This window comes from Acomys russatus, chromosome 4, assembly GCF_903995435.1.
Source record: "Acomys russatus chromosome 4, mAcoRus1.1, whole genome shotgun sequence".
NCBI classification, from domain to species: Eukaryota; Metazoa; Chordata; class Mammalia; order Rodentia; family Muridae; genus Acomys; species Acomys russatus.
In genome coordinates this window covers 66,735,471-66,754,117 of record NC_067140.1, presented here as the reverse complement: position 1 = coordinate 66,754,117, position 18,647 = coordinate 66,735,471, and the positions used below count along the sequence as shown (strand labels likewise).

General features: G+C 41.2%; 1 non-coding gene and 2 pseudogenes across 1 annotated transcript; 2 read left to right on the top strand and 1 right to left on the bottom strand.

Annotated features, from left to right (window-relative positions):
- Window positions 1–4,670: 4,670 nt before the first annotated feature.
- On the bottom strand, window positions 4,671–4,829 carry LOC127188686 (U1 spliceosomal RNA). Its single transcript, XR_007830545.1, has one exon. It is a non-coding gene; the product is annotated as a U1 spliceosomal RNA (small nuclear RNA).
- A 5,260-nt stretch (window positions 4,830–10,089) lies between these two features.
- On the top strand, window positions 10,090–10,875 carry LOC127188639 (40S ribosomal protein S6-like; annotated as a pseudogene).
- Window positions 10,876–17,598: 6,723 nt separating this feature from the next.
- Window positions 17,599–18,436, top strand: LOC127188473 (60S ribosomal protein L6-like; annotated as a pseudogene).
- Window positions 18,437–18,647: the final 211 nt, after the last annotated feature.

The following is an 18,647-nucleotide window of genomic DNA, read 5'->3' as shown; positions in this document are numbered from 1 at the left end:
CAGGCAGATCTCTGTGAGTTAGAGGCCAGGCTGGTCTATAGGGCAAGTTTCAGGATAGCCAGGGCTACACAGAGAAACCCTATCTCGAAAAACAAAAGAAAGAAAAAGGAAAAGAAAAAGAAAGAAAAGAAAAATTTAGGAACTCAAACAGGAACCACAGAGGTAAACTTCACCAACAGAATACAGGCAATGGAGAAAAAATCTCAGGCATTGAAGATACAATATAAGTAAAAAGAAAATGTTAATCTAAAAAACACCAAACACACAATATCCAGGAAATATGAGACACCATGAAAAGACCAAATCTAAGAATAATAGGAGTAGAAGAAGAAGAAAGACAGGTGAAAGGTACAAGAAATATTTTCAACAAAATCATAAAGAAATTCCTTAACCTAAAGAAGGAGATGTCTATCAAGAAACAAGAAACATACAGAACACCAAATAAACTGAACCAGAAAAGAAAGTCTGCTTGGCACATAATAATCAAAACAGTAAACATATAGAACAAAGAAAGAATATTAAAAGATGCAAGGGGAAAAGACCAAGTAACACATAAAGGCAGACCTATTAGAATTACACCTGACTTCTCAACAGAGACTCTGAAAGCCAGAAAGACCTGGATAATTATGCTGCAAATTCTAAGAGACCACAGTTGCCAGCCTAGATTTTTATACTCAGCAAAACTTCCCATCACAATATATGAAGAAAATAAGATATTTCACGATAAAGCAAAGTTTAAAACAATATCTATCTATAAATTCAACCCTACAGAAGGTGCTGGAAGGAAAACTCAAATCTAAGGAGGTTAGCTACATACAAGAAAGCACAAGGAATAAATAATCTCAGACCAGCAAATTCAAAAGAAGGAAAACAGAGAGAGAGAGAGAGAGAGAGAGAGAGAGAGAGAGAGAGAGAGACTAATGGAATGGGTATCAAAACAGAATCCACCCTACTGCTGCTCCTAGAAACACACTTTAGCTGGGGATGGTGGCATAATTCATTAATCCCAGCATTCAGGGAGGCAGAGGCAGGCAGATCACTGTGAGTTCAAGGCCAACCTGGTCTACAGAGTGAGTCCAGGACAGCCAGAGCTACACAGAGAAACCCTGTCTAAAAAAGAAAGAAAGAAAGAAAAGAAAGAAGGAAGGAAAGGAACAAGAGACACCTTAGCATCAAGGATAGACATCACTTCAGGGTAAAGGGTTGGAAAAATATTCCAACACTTTGGAACAAATGACCTAAGAAGCAAGCTGGTGTAGCCATCTTAATTTCTGACAAAATAGACTTTAAACAGAAATTAATCAGAAAAGGTAGTGAAAGGCACTACATACTCATCAAAAGAAAACCCCATCAAGAGGATGTTTCAATTCTTAACATCTATGCCCCAAATACAAGGGCACTCAAGTTTGTAAAGGACACATGACTACAGCTTTGATAATGTATTGATCCTCACACACTGATTGTGAGAAGCTTCAATATCCTACTCTTGCCAATAGACAGGTCATCCAGACAACGAGTAAACAGAGAAATGCAAAAGTTAACAAGTTATAAACCAAATGGACCTAACAAATACTTACAGAACATTTCACCCAAACATAAAAGAATATACCTCCTTCTCTTCACCTAATGGAACTTTCTCCTAAATTGACCACATACTCAACACAAAGCAAGTATCAGCAAGTATTAGAAAATAGAAATAATACCCTGCATCCTATCTGACAAACAGAAATAATAGAAAGATTACAAACTGGTAGAAACCAAAAAACTCTCTACTGAATAAAAAATGGGACAAAACAGAAATTGAGAAAGAAACCAAAGACTTTATGGAAGAGAATGAAAATGAACACACAGCATACCCAAACAAATAAGACACAATGCAGGCTGTACTAAGAGACAAATGCACAGCACACTAAGTGCCTACATAAAAAAAAAAATTGAACGGATCTCATATTTTTTGTAACCTGTTTAACCTGCTTAAATTCTTTAGCCCTTCTGTTGAGACCTACTTTAGTTACTAGCGTAACTGTAACTCCTATGTTAACACCTGCTCTGGCCTTTAGCATATCAGAAGCCATTTTTGCCTCCAAGTCTCCAGTTTGATCATAAGGTGAAATTAAGTTCAAGCTCTCAGGCCCTACATGCCAGAGACCAGCAGAGTTCAATACTTGCTGCTTAGAATGAAACAATAGGTGATAAACGCATGTTCTGCTTGAGTTAAAGATAAATGTATGTTCTATTAGAGTTAAGACCACAACATCCTGCTATCTTCCCTTCTCCCAAAATGACAGGAAACTAGAAAGTCCCCAAGCCTATATCCTAGCCAATCAGCTTAAAATGTTTTGTCTATCCACCGGGATACATTGTGCTCAGAACAAAATCAATTCCTCTTGTGTTTAGCTAATCAAAATGATGTAATGCTGCCCTCCCCCTTGCTTCCCACCTGGTTATCAGTTTCTTACTTGGTTACATTTTTTTGGTATAAAAATCCTGCATTAGAAAGAGACCAGCCAGCACTCGGGAGGCAGAGGCAGGTGGATCGCTGTGAGTTTGAGGCTAGCCTGGTCTATAAAGCAAGTCTAGGACAGCCAAGGCTACACAGAGAAACCCTGTCTCAGAAAACACACACACACACACACACACACACACACACACACACACGAAAGAAAAGAAAGAAAGAAAGAAAGAAAGAAAGAAAGAAAGAAAGAAAGAAAGAAAGAAAAAGAAAGAAAGAAACCAACATCATAGTCTGGTTCCCAAGCTCAGAGTGTGGCCTTGACTAGTCAGTTTATGTTCTGTTTTTGTTCAGTTTTAGTTCAATGTTCAATAGACTTTCATCAATCTGAGTCTGGTGTTCGAATGGTCAGTGTGTGTCTGCTCTTGAACCCAATAATATTAGCAACTTAACACTCACATGAAAGCTCTAGAACACATAGAATTCACACTCAAAGGAGTAGATGGCAAGAAATGACCAAATTCAGGGCTGAAATATATAAAATAGAAAGATAGAAGCAACAACAACACAAATAACACAAAGGATCAATTAAAAAGAGGTGGAGCCAGGTGGTAGCGGTGCTCCTCTTTAATCCTAGCACTCCAGAGACAGAGGCAGGTGGATCTCTGTGAGTTTGAGGCCAGCTTGGCCTACAGAGTAAATTCCAGGACAGCCAGAGTTACACAGAGAAACTCTGTCTTACCACCCCCCCCCAAAAAAAACAAACAAACAAAAAAGAGTTGGTTCTTTGAGAAAGTCAATAAGATTGACAAATTCAAATCTAAATGAACTGAAAAGTAGAGAGAAAATATACAAATTAACAAAATTAGACGAAATGAAAAGAGGACACAAAACAGGCCATGGTGGCACACGCCTTTAATCCCAACACTCGAGAGGCAGAGGCAGGCGGATCGCTATGAGTTCGAGGCCAGCCTGGTCTATAAGGAGAGTCCAAGACACCCAGGACTACAGAGAATCCCTGTCTTGAAAAAACAAAACAAAACAAAAATTGGAAAATCTAAAAGAAATGGACAGTTTTCTTGATGTGTACCACTTACCAAAGCCAAATCAAGAGGAGATAAGCAATTTAAACAGACCTACAGCCCCTACTGAAATAAAAGCAGTCACTAAAAGTCTCCCAACCAAAAACAGCCCAGGAGAGATGGTTTTAGTGCAGAATTCTACCAGACTCTTTTTTGTTTTGTTTTGTTTTTCAAGACACAGTTTCTCTGTGTAGCCCTGGATGCCCCGGACTCCCTCTATAGAACAGGCTGGCCTTGAGATCACAGAGATCTGCATGTCTCTGCCTCCTGAGTGCCGGGATTACCATGCCCAGCTTCTACCAGTCTCTTAATGATAGTCAGCTCTACTCATAGACCAGTGTCTTGTTCAGCCATCATCAGAGAAGGATGCTACTATAGCAAATTCAAGCAAATGTAGAGACCCACAGCCAGAGAGTGAGAGGCCTTCTTAGAACACTGAGTCCTAAATGGGATGTCCCCATGAAGTTCCTCCTCAAGGTACCCTGTGGAAAAGCAGGTGGAAAGAATGTAGGAGCCAAAGGAGATGGAGGACACCAATAAAACAAGGTCCTTTAAATTATCATGAGCAAATCTCATTTGAGGTCACAAAGACTGAGCAGCATACACAGGGCCTGCAGAGGTGTACACCAGGTCTTCTGTGCTTATTTTATGGTCCAGTTTAGTGTTTTTATGGGATTTTTGAGTGTGTGAATGAATGGGTCTTAAATTATTGTGCCTTCTCTTAGGCTCTTTTCCTTCTGTTGGTTGGTCTTGTCCAACTTCCGTATGATGATTTTGTTTTTATCTTATAGTTTATTTTGTTATGTTTTAAAATAAATGTAAACCTAGACATTAGTGTAAAGGTTAAAAATGATTTTCAATAAAAAAAAATAGAGAGAAATTGTTTTCATGTTGATCTCCTTGGTGAAGTCGAATGAGTCATTGAGAAAATTTTAAAAATTAGATTATAAAGTAAAAAAGAGAGAAAATATACCAAAGTGACTCCCTATATTCTACCATAGAAATGCTTGCATATCCGTATTCATTGCTGTACTGCTCACACTATAAAGGAAATGGGACCAGCCTAGATGTTCACGAGATGAGCAGAAAATAAAAATATGGTATATACACAATGGAACTTAAAAAATTTTTTTTCAGTAGAGAGCATGAACTCAGTTCTCCATGACCACAAATTATGCATTCAAGTTTCCCATTTGGGGAAGTCCCAGGGGTCATCACATCTAGGTTGTAATGGATGAGGCCTCCTTAGGAAACACTTCCTTCATGATCATGGGATCTCCCTGCAAGGTAAGTATTCACAATAGAATTTTAGTCAGCACTAAGGGAAAACAAAGTCATAACATTTTCAAGAAAATGTATAGATTTCGAAATTATTGTATTAAATAACACACACTCAGAAAAGCAATCACCGTGAATCTCTGTGATGTACGAGAGCACATGGAAATTAGAAAGATGACCATAAGAAAGGCAGACAAGGCCTTAAGGAAGGGAAAATTATAAAAACACTGGGGGTGGGAATGAGCAACAGAATGCATGTGATATGAAAGTAAAAAACCCTGGAGGGAGGAGGGGATGAGCAAGAAGACAGGAGGATGTGGGGAAAGGGAGCAGAAAGGAAGATCAACAAAAATTACATTTACAAATGCCACACGAAGTCCATTGCTTCGCGCGCTAACTATGAAACCAGACAAAATTTTAAAGAGGCGATATTTCTTTGCAACCTCTTTTCATAAATTCAGGGGTAGTCGCTCTGATCCACCCATTATAAGATTCCCTGTCAGTCTTGCACCAGATGTTTTCAGAAGCAAAGGCAATCATCACAGATCTGCACCATCAAACGCAGTAGCGATCTGCCATGCGTCTATGTGGTTACTTACATTTAAATTAAAGAAACATAAAGGGTTTTATGTTCAGGTGACTGGGAGTGCAGCTCAGTGATAAAGAACTTGTCTAGCATCCAAGAGGCCCTAGCTTTGTTCCCCGGCACCCCAAAAAGCGTTTCAGTCCAGTCCTCAGTGATACTTGAGTGTTTATTAGCTATAGCGCCTACTCTAGAAAATAATGCAGCTGGGCGGTGGTGGTGCACATCTTTAATCTTAGCACTCAATAGACAGAGGCAGGCAGATCTTTGAGTTTGAGGCTAGCCTAGACTACAGAGCAAGTTCCAGGACAGCCAGGGCTGTCTTGAAAACCTAAAAATAAATAAATAAATAAATAAACGCTACAGAGTCTGGTTTCTCTATGTAGCTTTTTGTTTGTTTGTTTGTTTGTTTGTTGTTTTTGTTTTTGTTTCTCAAGACAGGGTTTCTCTGTGTCACCTTGGCTGTCCTAGACTTACTTTGTAGACCAGGCTGGTCTCGAACTCACAGAGTTCTATTGAGTGCTGGGATTAAAGCCATGTGCCACCACTGCCTGGCCCATTTTGAGCAATTTTAAACAGAGACAGGAGGCCACACGTTTAGCTATGTGAACAGATGGGAGATTTGAACAGCAAAGATATTGCCAGAATTATTTCTTAATACACCAGTATGTTGTTATTGTTTTTGTTGTTTCTTCCAAACGTTTGTTAACTGGGGACTTGAAGCAGAGGCAGGCAGATCACTGTGAGTTTGAGGCCAGCCTGGTCTACACGGTGAGTCTAAGACAGCCAGAGCTACATAGTGAGACTCTGTCTCTCAAAAAAAAAAAAAAGTATGAAGGCAACAACAGGGGGCTTTATGGCAGGCCAGGCGTACTGCACTGGCCCTCGATCTGCCTGTTTAGAGGCATGTTCTTTGGAGATGGATTTAATGGCTGGTGAATACTGATGAACAAATATTTATATCCTAACACTGTAAATTTCACTTATTTCTGGTTGGCATACTACTTATTTTTGGAGAGTCTGGGGGGCTACACTCCCTTAGCTAAATTCTACTTTGTGTGATTCTATGTCCCTGAAGGAAATCTACTTAGAAATTCTTCACTGCATCTGTTGTGCACACTCTGATCTCTTCACTCCAGTGGCAGAAACAGGCCAACCTTCTCTGTGAGTTCAAGGCCAGTGTAGTCTTCAGTGTGTTCTGAGCCAGCCAAGGCTGTACAAGAAGCCCCTGTGTTAAAAACCCAACAAATAAACCACATTTGTCTAAGGCTTGTCTCTTTTCCCTGCTATAAGCCTACTGCTTTCTAGGAATCTCATCAGAAATGCCATTTACAGTAAAAAGCCATGTCCCAGACCCTTTGTGGAAACTTAGTGGCTCCTGGTTTTACTTTTGCAGGAGAAGGATACAAAATTAACACACACACACACACACACACACACACACACACACACACACACACACTAGTATTCTTCCTCTCTACAAATGACAACAGAGAATGAAATGAGGAAAATGATAGCTTTCACAATTGCCTCAAAAAGTACCATGCAATAAATCTAACCAAGCAAGTGAAAGACTTGTATAACACAACCTTTAAGGCACTAAAGAGAGAAATTGAAGACATCAGAGGATGGAAAGCCCTCCCATGCTCACAGATGAGTGGTATTAATATTGCAAAAATGACCATCCTGCCAAAAGCATTCTACAGATTCAATGCAACCCCCATTAAAATCTTAACAGTGTTTCACACAAATTTTAAAGCCAATCTTCAGCTTTCTAAGGACGCACACACACATACACACACAGGACTGCTAAACCATCCTTGAATAATTAATAACACATACACACACAGGACTGCTAAACCATCCTTGAATAATAACACATACACACACAGGACTGCTAAACCATCCTTGAATAATAAAAGGACCACCCAGAGTTCTAGTTGTATTTCAGCATCATGATAATAAAAATGACATCACATGTCATGTTAAATAGAATGGAACCGAACACCTAGGCATGATTCTACACTCCTATAAACACTCCATTTTTTTTGTAAAGTAGTAAACAGGTACGCACTGGAGAAAAGACAGTAACTTCAACAGGTGTTACTGGCCATACTAGATAGCTGCATGTAGATGAATAAAAATAAATCCATATTTAGTACCCTGCCCAAAACTCAACTCCTAGTGGATCAAGGATTTCAACGTAAGATCAGGTACCTTGAATCTGAAAGAAGAGAAAGGGAAATAGTCTTGAACTCATTGGCACAGGAAAGGACTTTCTGAACAGCACCCTGGCAGTGCAGGCACTAAGACTAACAGTTATTAAATGGGACCTCGTGAAACTGAAAAGCTTCTGTACAGCAAAGGACATCACCATTTGAGCAAAGCCATCGCATATAGAACGAAAAATCTTTACCACCAATTCATCTGACAGAGGGTTTGCACCTAGATTATACAACGAACTAAGACTACTGAACATCAAGAAAATACCCCAATTAAAAATGAAGTATACAACTAAAGAAATATTTCTCAAAAGATGAAAAACAAATAACCGAGAAACACGTAAAGAAATGTTTAACATCCTTGCCCATGTGGGAGATGCAAATTAAAACGACTTTGAGATTTCATCTTATCCCAGTCATGATGGCCAAGGTGGATAACACAAATGACAGTAGATGCTGGCAAGGATGAGAGGAAGGGGGGTCACTTAACCACTGCTGGTAGAAGTACTCACATGCACAGCCATTATGGCGGTTGCATTGTCTCTGAAAGCTGGTAATAGATCTACCTCAGAATCCAGCTGTACCACTCTTGAGCATACAGCCAAAGGGTTCTACATCTCACTGCAGAGATACTTGCTCATTCATGTTCATTGATGCTCTATTCATAAGAGCTAGAAATTGGAAGCAGGCTAGAGGTTAGGATGATGGGAAGTGTGGTATAGTTACACAAGGGAAAACTGAAATTATGAATGGAGCTAGAAACAATCATCCTGAGTGAGGTACGAGAGACAGACTGTTGAAGTTGTTTTTATAAAAGTGTTTCTTTCTCTTAGTTTCTCTCTTAACCCAGCTATCATACAAATAATTAAGACTCTCTTATATTTGTTTATTAGGCTTTACAACACAATCTTGAGCAGTTTAAGTCTGTTCTTAACCCTCTATGCTATTCTGACTCCATCTTTACCAAAATCCTGGAGTTATTGCTTTTTAGTTCTTTCTTTGCTCCAGCTGAGTCATCTTCATCTCCCACACCTGTTTGTCATCTAATGCCCTGCTGAATCTTCCTCCCCACTTCCTCTGCTAACTCCTCCTCCCTCCCCGGCTGGCAGGAAGTCCAGCCCTATTCTCTCCCCTGCTAACGGATTGGCTGGAAGGTGCTTTCTTGACATATAAGGGCACAATTGAGGAGCAGAGTTTATTTAACATTTAGACAGAAAATTCTCAGAACAAGGCTTGCAATCAGATATGGGGGGTACAGAGATCAGCATTTGAATCACACAACAACGTTATGCTAACAACAGACATTGTGTTTTTTTGTTTTGTTCTTTTTTTTTTTTTTTTTTACACATCAATATTAGCTTTTAAACTTTAGATATGTCTGTTTCATTTAATATCCAGGGAGCAGGGAGCAGGAAAGATCCTCTTTCTAAGGAAGGGGAATTACAATATAGTATTATAAAGGGATAAAGGGAAAACTAGAATGGGGGAATTAAATAAGAAGGCAGGACAAAGGAGGGAACATGCAGCCGGGCAAGTGGTGCAGGCCTTTAATCCCAGCACTCAGGAGGAAGAGGCAGGTCCATCGCTGTGAGTTCAAGGCCAGCCTGGTCTACAAAGTGAGTCCAGGACAGCCAAGGCTACACAGAGAAACCCTATCTGGAAAGAAAAAAAAAAAAGAAGAAAGAAAAAGAAAACAGGAGGGAACATGGGGAAGGATAATTAACTTTAAAGGCCTTTTGATTTTTATTACAATTAAATCTTTGATTTTTATGAAGGGTTAAATGCTGGATAGCAGTCCTAATCATTAGGCCTAACTGGGGGAGAATGAGAGGACCTAAGGGCTGTGTGTGAGGTGGTCAGCCATGGATTTCAACCAAACTATGGTAGATCAAGCAAACCTATTAAAATTTTGTCAGAATCCAGTCATGGGGAGCCTTTGGGGCTAACTCTATAGAAAGCATTATGGTTATTACATGAGTCCAAATGAAGAAAGGGACATTGTAATCCCTGCCTCCAATTTGTACCCCGTTGAATTCCTTAAGCTTTTTTTTTTTTTTTTCCTTTAAACGAAACGCGTCACGAATTCACTAAGCTTCTCTGTATCATCGGTCCATTTAGTATATGTACTGCTGAAGTGAGCATGCGTTCCTTGAGCTTTTGTCACATGTAGGTCTGCTGCCTTCCTGGTTTGTAACAGGAGCAGAGGGAGAGCCGGTCCCCTGTCATGTCTGGAAGGTGACTAGAGACGCTGCTCTAGGTGGACTTTCACAGCCCCGTCTCTTCCTCCGTGGGTGGCGTTGTTTTCTTTACTTGGGCATTTTGGATTCAGAGAGTGACCCCTGTAATTCAGCATTTAAGTGAGTGTCCACAGTTCAGCCTGCTGTGCTGACTGGTTCTGGGACAGTGCCTCTTGTCTTTTTTTTTTTCATTTAAGATGGGAGTGGTGCTCTTTTTCCTGGCGCCTCCTACGCGGTCGGCTGTGTCAAGATGAAGCTGAACACCTCCTTCCCTGCCACCGGCTGTCAGAAACTCATTGAAGTGGACGATGAACACAAGCTTCGTACATTCTGTGAGAAGCGCAGGGCCACGGAAGTAGCTGCTGATGCTCTGGGGGAAGAGCGGAAGGGCTATGTGGTCCGGATCCGTGGTGGGAACAACAAGCGTGGGTTTTCCATGAAACAAGGCATTTTGACCCATAGCAGAGTGCGCCTGCTCTTGAGTAAGGGGCATTCTTGTTACAGACCAAGGAGAACTGGAGAGAGGAAGCACAAGTCTGTTCGTGGATGCATTGTGGATGCCAATCTGAGTGTTCTCAACTTGGTTATTGTAAAAAAAAAAAAAAAGGAGATAAGGATATTCCTGGACTGACAGACACTACTGTGCCTCGCCGGCTGGGATCTAAAAGAGCTAACAGAATCCGAAAGCTCTTGAATCGCTCTAAAGAAGTCGTCCGCCGATATGTTGTCAGAAAGGCCTTAAACAAAGAAGGTAAGAAGCCCAGGACCAAAGCACCCAAGATTCAGCGTCTTGTCACTCCCCGTGTCCTGCAACACAAACGCCGACGCATAGCTCTGAAGAAACAGCGTACTAAGAAAAACAAGGAGGAGGCTGCAGAATACGCTAAACTTTTGCCTAAGAGAATGAAGGAAGCCAAAGAAAAACGCCCAGGAACAGATTGCCAAGAGACGTAGGCTGTCCTTGCTGAGAGCTTCTACTTCTAAGTCTGAGTCCAGTCAAAAATAAGTCTTTGAGAGTAACAAATAAATGATCATGCCTTGAATCTAAAAAAAAAAAAAAAAAAAAAAAGCTTCTTCTTACTCTTCCCCTCTCTGCCTCTGTCTCTGTCTCTCTCTGGGGTACCCCTCCCCCCTTTTCCTTCTCTCTCCATGTTCACTCACTCAATAAACCTCATATAATATTTTTTTTTTAAATGGGAGTAGTGGCTCATGCTTTTAATCTCAGCACTTGGAAGGCAGAGGCAGGAGAATCTCTGTGAATTCAAGTCCAGCCTGACCTACAAAGTGAGATCTAGAACAGCAAGAGCTATGTAGAAACACCCCTGTCAAAATTTAAAAATAAAAATAAATAAATAAATCCTTGGGGATCTTTTACACAGCTTTTGCTAAAAGGAGAAGCACTGAAAGTCAGGGTAAAGCGCCTGGCCAACTGAACTAACATGCAGGTCCCACACCTGTGTACCAGGTACCTTAGGTACAAGGTGACTTAGGTACAAGCTTCTCCTACTTACAACATCTTCATAGGTCAGTTCAAGTGAAGACGTTAGGATGTGGATGAACAGTCAAAGAACCTCCACTGGGCAAGAGAATCCATCGCTGGGTCATGTGAGGCATGAGGAGCAATTAGTTTTCCCTGTAGATAAAGAGGAGGATTTCCTGGCCTAATCTACACAGCTGGAGCTGATTTACACAGCTAGGAACAGTAGCCACAGATTCTGGCAAGTCTTCTTTCCCTGAGCATCCTTATCCTTAATCCTTAATGAGGCTACCATGAGATTTACTCTGCTGGGGTCCGAGCCCCATCCAAAGGAAAGGTTATGACTTGAGCCTGGGAAGGTCTTGCTTTGTGAGTGTATTATAAACTTAACCTGTTTTGCTCAAGCATTCAGTTTTCCACAACCAGTTTTTAAATATACCTGATTTGAATATTATTTTACATTAAATAAACTTTAAGTTTACTTTAGACTTGTTTTGAGTTACTTGACTTAGGCTTAACTTTGGCAACATATACAAAAGACGATATAAAGAGAGGTATAAATCCATTTCTCCCTTGAAGCTTGTCCCTGTAAATTAATTACATTCATACTTAGCATGGCTACAAGCAGAAATTTGAGAACTTTAAAGTCAAAAGTCATTTTATTATTTATAAGGTGAGTGATAATTATTTTTTTATGCTTTTATTACCTTTTAAAAACAGTTTACAATAAATTAGTAAAAGAAAAAATAAAATCTTAAAGTAAAGTCATAAATGTCTGAACAAGTTACACTAAGTTAGTGGAGACTGGGGCTTAAGAACGATATGTCTGATGATTTAGGTATATAAATTCCTAAGGTTTACAATAAGGATTGCTTCCCCCGCCCCCCCCCCACTTTTCAGAAAAGAAAAACAAAACAAAACCACAGACAAACTAAAGAGATTCTTTTAAGATTAGGATTTTATAAATTAAGGTAATTTATTTCTGTTATGATTGAGTCCTAGCCAGGTGTGGTGGCACACACCTTTAATTCCAGCACTCAGGAGGCAGAGGCAGGTGGATCTTTATGAGTTCAAAGCCAGCCTGGTCTATAAATGGAGTCGAGAACAGCCAGGATCGTTACACAGAGAAACCCTGTCTCGGGGTGGGTGGGGGGATTGTCAGTCCTAAAAATAGTTCGAATTGAAGATCTTTTAGTGCCCAAACAAACTTTTGTTTTGTTTCGACAGTGTTGTTGTAGCCAAAGGACAGCCACACAAAGCACTCAGACTCTGGGCTCCGTCGGATCTGGATGGTTTATTGAGTGAACGCACACCCCCAAAACCAGGCTGATTGTAATCAGGGCCACAGAAAGGACTCAGGAGCCTAACTGTGACAGTGACCTGATTTCAGGGCAGTCCTCTTATAGAGAAACCACATGCAAAATCAACAAAGGGAGGACAGCAACACATTTTAGCTACCTGTGCAAAGCAATATTGCGGTTTGGGCCAACTAGATAAATTATTATCAGCTAACCTTTAAGCTGATTGGTCCCAAGTGAGGTGAGTGAGGTGGTGGTTAGGGCTTTTCAGAGGACATCCAAAGTGTAACCAAGTGTGGAGATAACAAAAGTGCAGCCAGAGGGGAGCCAAGTATGTAGATAACAAAGTATGAACTATGACATCACTGAATCATCTAGTGTAGGTTGACTTGACCTTCTGGTAGGGAATGTTAGTGTCAGCTATGAGTAACTACTTCTAGGAAGCAGAGGTAAAAAGTTAAAAAAAAAATTTTTTTTTTTAGCTTAATTTCACCTTATAAACAAAATGGAAGCTGCATACAGAAATGGCTGCAGCTATGACAAAAAGTGCAGGCCCCAACAAGTGTCTCTCCACATAGCCCTGGCTGTCCTGGAACTCACTATTAAGATCAGGCTGGCCTTAAATTCTCAGAGACAGCCCCTTCCCCCATCTCTGCCTCCTAAGTGCTGGATTAAAGTTGAATGCCACCACACCTTCCACCAAAACAAAATTTAAACCACAAATACAATCCATGGAAAAATTGGGAACCTCATTCTCCTGATCTTTTTATTAAGTGTGTAATTTTCTCAGAGTGAGTTTCTCCGAATGGTTAAAATGTAACCAATTTAGCAATGACATGTGATTAGATACACATTTTTATTAGACATATATCTTTAAGTCAGTTTCTGTTACCATGAATAGATTATTCTAACCTTAGAAATTTATGAATCTTACTATCAAACATATCTTCCTTATGTCCTCCATAAACAAAGTTCTCCATAAACTTGGTGAAACTTACTCCGACCTTTTGTGACTTGGCTTTAGGCTTTCATGGTTCTGTCCTTATTTGTTATTTTCAATTCTTTGGACAAAATCTCATTTAATTATACGAAATCCATCCTTATTCAAAATATATTAACCCCTTTATTAAAAAAAATACAGCCTCATACTTTTATATACTTTTAATCATTACTTTATACCTACTTATTTTTTCCTAAACAGAAATTGAATCCACATTACATACATGCCATGCTGTATGAATTAAGATTTTTCTATATACAGATTTTTAACTGTCAACCTCTTTCTTATTGTAAGTTTTAAGCAATCTTTTTTCTGTTTAAATTTTATAGTTTTTTAAACCTCATCCCCACCCCTGCAATGGTCTTATAGATTAATTTATTTATTTTGGTTTCTCAAGACAGAGTTTTTCTGTGTAGCCCTGGCTGACCTCGAACTTCCTGCCTCTGCCTCCCAAGTGCTGGGATTAAAGGCGTGTGCCACCATGGCCTTATAGATCTTGAGAGGAAGAAAATATGCATGTCAGCAAGAGCATCAAAGACACTGATGGCCTTGAAAGGGGAAACATTTTTTTGTAAACAAAAACCAGGAAGTGGGGAGCTTCAGTGAGCTTAACATCTATAATTACACTTAGCAACTTCAACCTTAATAGGTAAATATTTCTTGATTAAAAATATTAAATACTGGCGTGGAGAGATGGCTCAGAGGCTAAGAGCATTGGCTGCTTCTCAGAGGTCCTGAGTTCAATTCTCAAAAATGTTAAATGCTGCTGGTGCGGTTGTGTACCGCTGTAATCCCAGTGCTCTGGGAGGCAGAGGCAGGAGGACCTCTGTGAGTTTGAGGCCAGCCTGGTCCACAAAGCAAATCTAGGACAACCAGGGCTACACAGAGAAACAGTGTGTTGAAAAAAAAAAAACAAAAGGAAAAAAAGTTAAATACTATGTGAGACATAACATCAAATATACCGTTTATTATAATACATTCTAAAGTGGAAGTAGATGCAGTAGTTTTCCCACAGCTGCCTCTGTGGACTCCCTCTAGTTTCTCCAGAAAACCTTGAAGCCCCATGCAATTAGAGCCTTGTGGCCTGCACACAGCTGGGAGGAGGGCTTGGGTACTCAGGTGGAGGCCCAGTCAGTGCCTTGCCTGTCCTCTTCGTTCTTGAAGGAATAGAAACAGTTAACAAACCTAACTGTGATTATATTAGAAGCATAGCTGGAGCCCTTACAGAGAGATTTTTGACAGGATTTTTTTTTAATCCATAATTAGTTAATGCATGTCTGCAGGTGGGGGCAGACAACCTGAAAAGCTAAATACATATTCTACTTCCTATAAAAAGCATCAAGTTGAAGAATAATATGATTAGATATTTTCCTCACTTTTGTCTTTTTTTTTTTTTTTAAAGCTTATACATACCTATAACCTAGAGGCCATTAAACAGAAAACTATAAAAAGATAGGCCAGGGAAACCCAAAAAATGTTGGCATCAGGTTGTCCCCCCACCTTAGTTTGTCTGTCTTTATAACTGAAAAGTAGAAATAAAAGCAATGGTGTCCAGGCTCAGTGGGGCAGAAACAAAAGCAGACCACTAGCAAAGGTCAGAAAGAACATCCTGTCTCACTTAGAGGGAGCAAGCTTGGAGACCTCGTAGAGTCTCTCTCTCCACTCTTCCTCCTGAGCTGCACAGCTAGTGGGGGTCTCCCAGATAAACCTGCCTTGTACCCGACGGCCACTCAGAAGTGGGGTCCACGGACTCCTCCACTGGCAAGGCTATTAGTATGACCCTGTCTCAATGGAGGTGAAGGAGTGGTACTGAGACTGGCTCCTGCACCATGGTTCCCACAGCCCCTGCTCACCACCCTATGCCACAAGCCATCCTGTCCTGGATGAGACCTTATCTTGTATAACTCAATAGCACGACTTTATGATTTGCTTCCTGTGGGCCAGAGGAACCTTTGGGGAGATAGATGGGAGACAGGAGTTTGCTAAGTTCAGGCTCTGGCTGGAACCAGGCCATAAGGAGCTAAGCAGCAGGCAGGAGAGGGGATGAAATGAGATGCTGAGGGTTGAAGAGCTGGGAAGAAGCACAGAAAGAAACTGTTGGAAAGGAAGGGCCAAGCAGAGCAGGAGAGACGTGCGTGGAGACTGGGAGAGAAAGCTTTATGGCTCACTGATGTAAGACGCAACAAAGATGGCGTCAGAGGGTGGCGTTTACTGGAACTGTCAATATAATCCCAGAAAAGAATTGACACCACCCAGGCAACATGATGACAAGGGTTGTGATTTTTGTCCTGAAAGGTGAGGTACATACCTCAGGTTGGCTTCCAGTTGCCACTAACCAAAAGTGAGCTTGGTGAGCAGACCAGCCCCTCCTGTCCTCAAGATAGACGATCAAGGAAGACAAAACAACAACCGAGAGTCACTCAAAACACAGGTCTCCTGTGTATTCATGAGAGGCAGAAGGAATCAGAAAGCCAAGTCCTCCTCTACTGGTCTCCCAATAAAGTACAAGAGGAGAAGGAAAGACCGCCCCTGCCCCCATCCCCCCACCCCACCCCCACCTTCATGTGTTTCTTTCCCAAGCGTTAATGAGATTCCTCAAAGGGCTCATTCTCCTTTAACCTCAGGGAGGATCTTCAGAGGCCTGTCCCTCTTATCCAGAAGGCTGCCAAGAGGCCTATTGTTCTTTGTCCCCAAGACAGATCCTCATGTGGCCTATCCATTTCAACCAGAACTGAATTCAGTAGACAGACTTACCTCCTAAGAGTGTCAAAAGGACTCCATCTGTTTTGGGGTCTTGGAACACAGCAGTCATTCCAGACCACTCCAGGCTCAGTGGGAGGCGTGGGGCCCTGGAATGTCCTGGTTCCCTACTGGTTGTAGAGGTCCTGACTGAAACTGAGTCCCATGTGGGTGGGGCAATCTCGCCGGGGTCTCAAAAAATGAAATAATCCATGTGAAAAACTTACAGACTATCACACTGATTAAGATAATTAAGGATACAAGAACCACTAATTAATGACAATGCCCAAGAGTGGGTTAATGCCTCCAAAACTCTCTTGATGTTGAGGCTCAGTGGTACAGCATTTATAAAGGCAAAAACCACAATTACATCAATATAAAGATGAGGGTCAGAGTAAACTTACAACATTTGCTTTGACAGAACATTCTAGTTATTTCAGACACAATCCAACACTTAATTTTGACTTATACTTTTTTTTTTAGTTATTGCAGTTTATGTCGTGTTTGTATAAGCAGTAATTAATACATCTGGACTATGGTCAAGGTCATAGAAATCCCATAAGTGTTTCCAAGGCAGATGTGCCTGCTTGTGGGAGGTAAGAGGGCTGAGAAGCAAATAAGCAGACACAAAATGGAGTCAGGATAAGATCGTGTTACCTTAGTTACTTCAACTGCAATTATTATACGTCTTTCTCCTACCTTTCACCTCTATTTTGTTTTCCTTTCTTAGAAATAATTTCACTGTTACCTGTTGTGGAAGTTTTGGGTTATATATAAACGTGTTTTGTTTTATTCCCAGGTGTGGGATATGGGTGCTGCTCCAGTTTCTCCACAGCTGCTAACTGCTTCATGAGAGGGCCTGTGATCTTTGTCAGCTGGGAACTACCACGTGTGGGGGTGTGGTTTTTGCCAGTGGCAATAAAAGCCAGATGCAGTAGGAGACTGGGGGCTCTGAGAGAAAGAAAAAGGCTGCTGGTGCTCAGTTTGATGAGAAGAAGTTGGGAGATCCTGAACGGAAGATTGGACTTACCCCAAGGAACCCAACAACCCTGAACAGCAGGAAGTAGCTATAAGGAAGCCTATGCCCCGTCTCCCCACTAACCTTCTTTCTCTCCTACCTGGTGTTGGAAGAGATTGGGATGGAATAGGGAGAAAGAGATTTAAGGAACACAAAATAGGAATAATTTTAAAAATATGCCAACAGGCTCTTTCTTATCTTGCAAGTTATGAGGTGAAAAAGCTGAGAACCCTGACACGAAGAAGAAACCTGCATCCAAGAAAGCTAGTGATGCTGCCCCTGCTGGTGCCCATGCCACTGGTGCAGCCAAAAAGGGTGACCCTAAGGTTAAAAAAGCCCAAGAAAGGGAAGCCTCATTGCAGCCAAAACCCTGTCCTGATTAGAGGAATTGGCAGGTACTCCTGATCTGCCACGTATCCCAGAAAGGCCTTGTACAAAAGGAAACAGCGGCAAAGTCCACGGTTGGAAAGAAGAAAAAGGAGAAGGTCCTTGCTACTGTCACAAAAGTAGTCTGTGGTGACAAGAATGGTGGTACCCAAGTGATGATGCTTCGAAAAATGCCTAGGTATTATCCTACTGACAACATGCCTCAGAAGCTGCCGAGCCATCGCAAAAAAGCACTCAGAGCTGCACGCCAGCATCACTCCTGGGACCATCCTGACCATCCTCACTGGGCACCACGGGGGCAAGAGAGGGGTTTTCCTGAAGCAGCTGGGAAGCGGCTTGCCACTTGTGACTGGACCTCTTGCCTTCAACAGAGTTCCTCTGCGCAGAACACACCAGAAGTTTGTCATTGCTGCATCTACAAAAGTTGGTATCAGCGAGGTTAAAATGCCCAAATACCAAGAAGCAGCTGCCCAAGCCCAGGCACCAGGAGGGCCAGATTTTTAACACACACAAGGAGAAATATGAGATTACAGAGCAGTGCAAGGCTGATCAGAAAACTGTGCACTCCCAGATTTTGCCAAAGATGAAAGGTGTTCTCAGCTACAGGGCTACGTGCGATCTTAGTTCTCTCTGACAAACAGGATGTTTGGTGGTCTGAGTTAAAAAATAAAATAAAATAATAAAAATACACCAACAGTTATCATTCAATTGTTTTATTTTTTTGTTTGGAGGCAGTGTCTTTTTGTTTTGTTTTGTTTTTGTTTTTGTTTTTCGAGACGGGGTTTCTCTGTGTAGCCTTGGCTGTCCTGGACTCGCTTTGTAGACCAGGCAATCTGCCTGCCTCTGCCTCCCGAGTGCTGGGATTAAAGGCGTG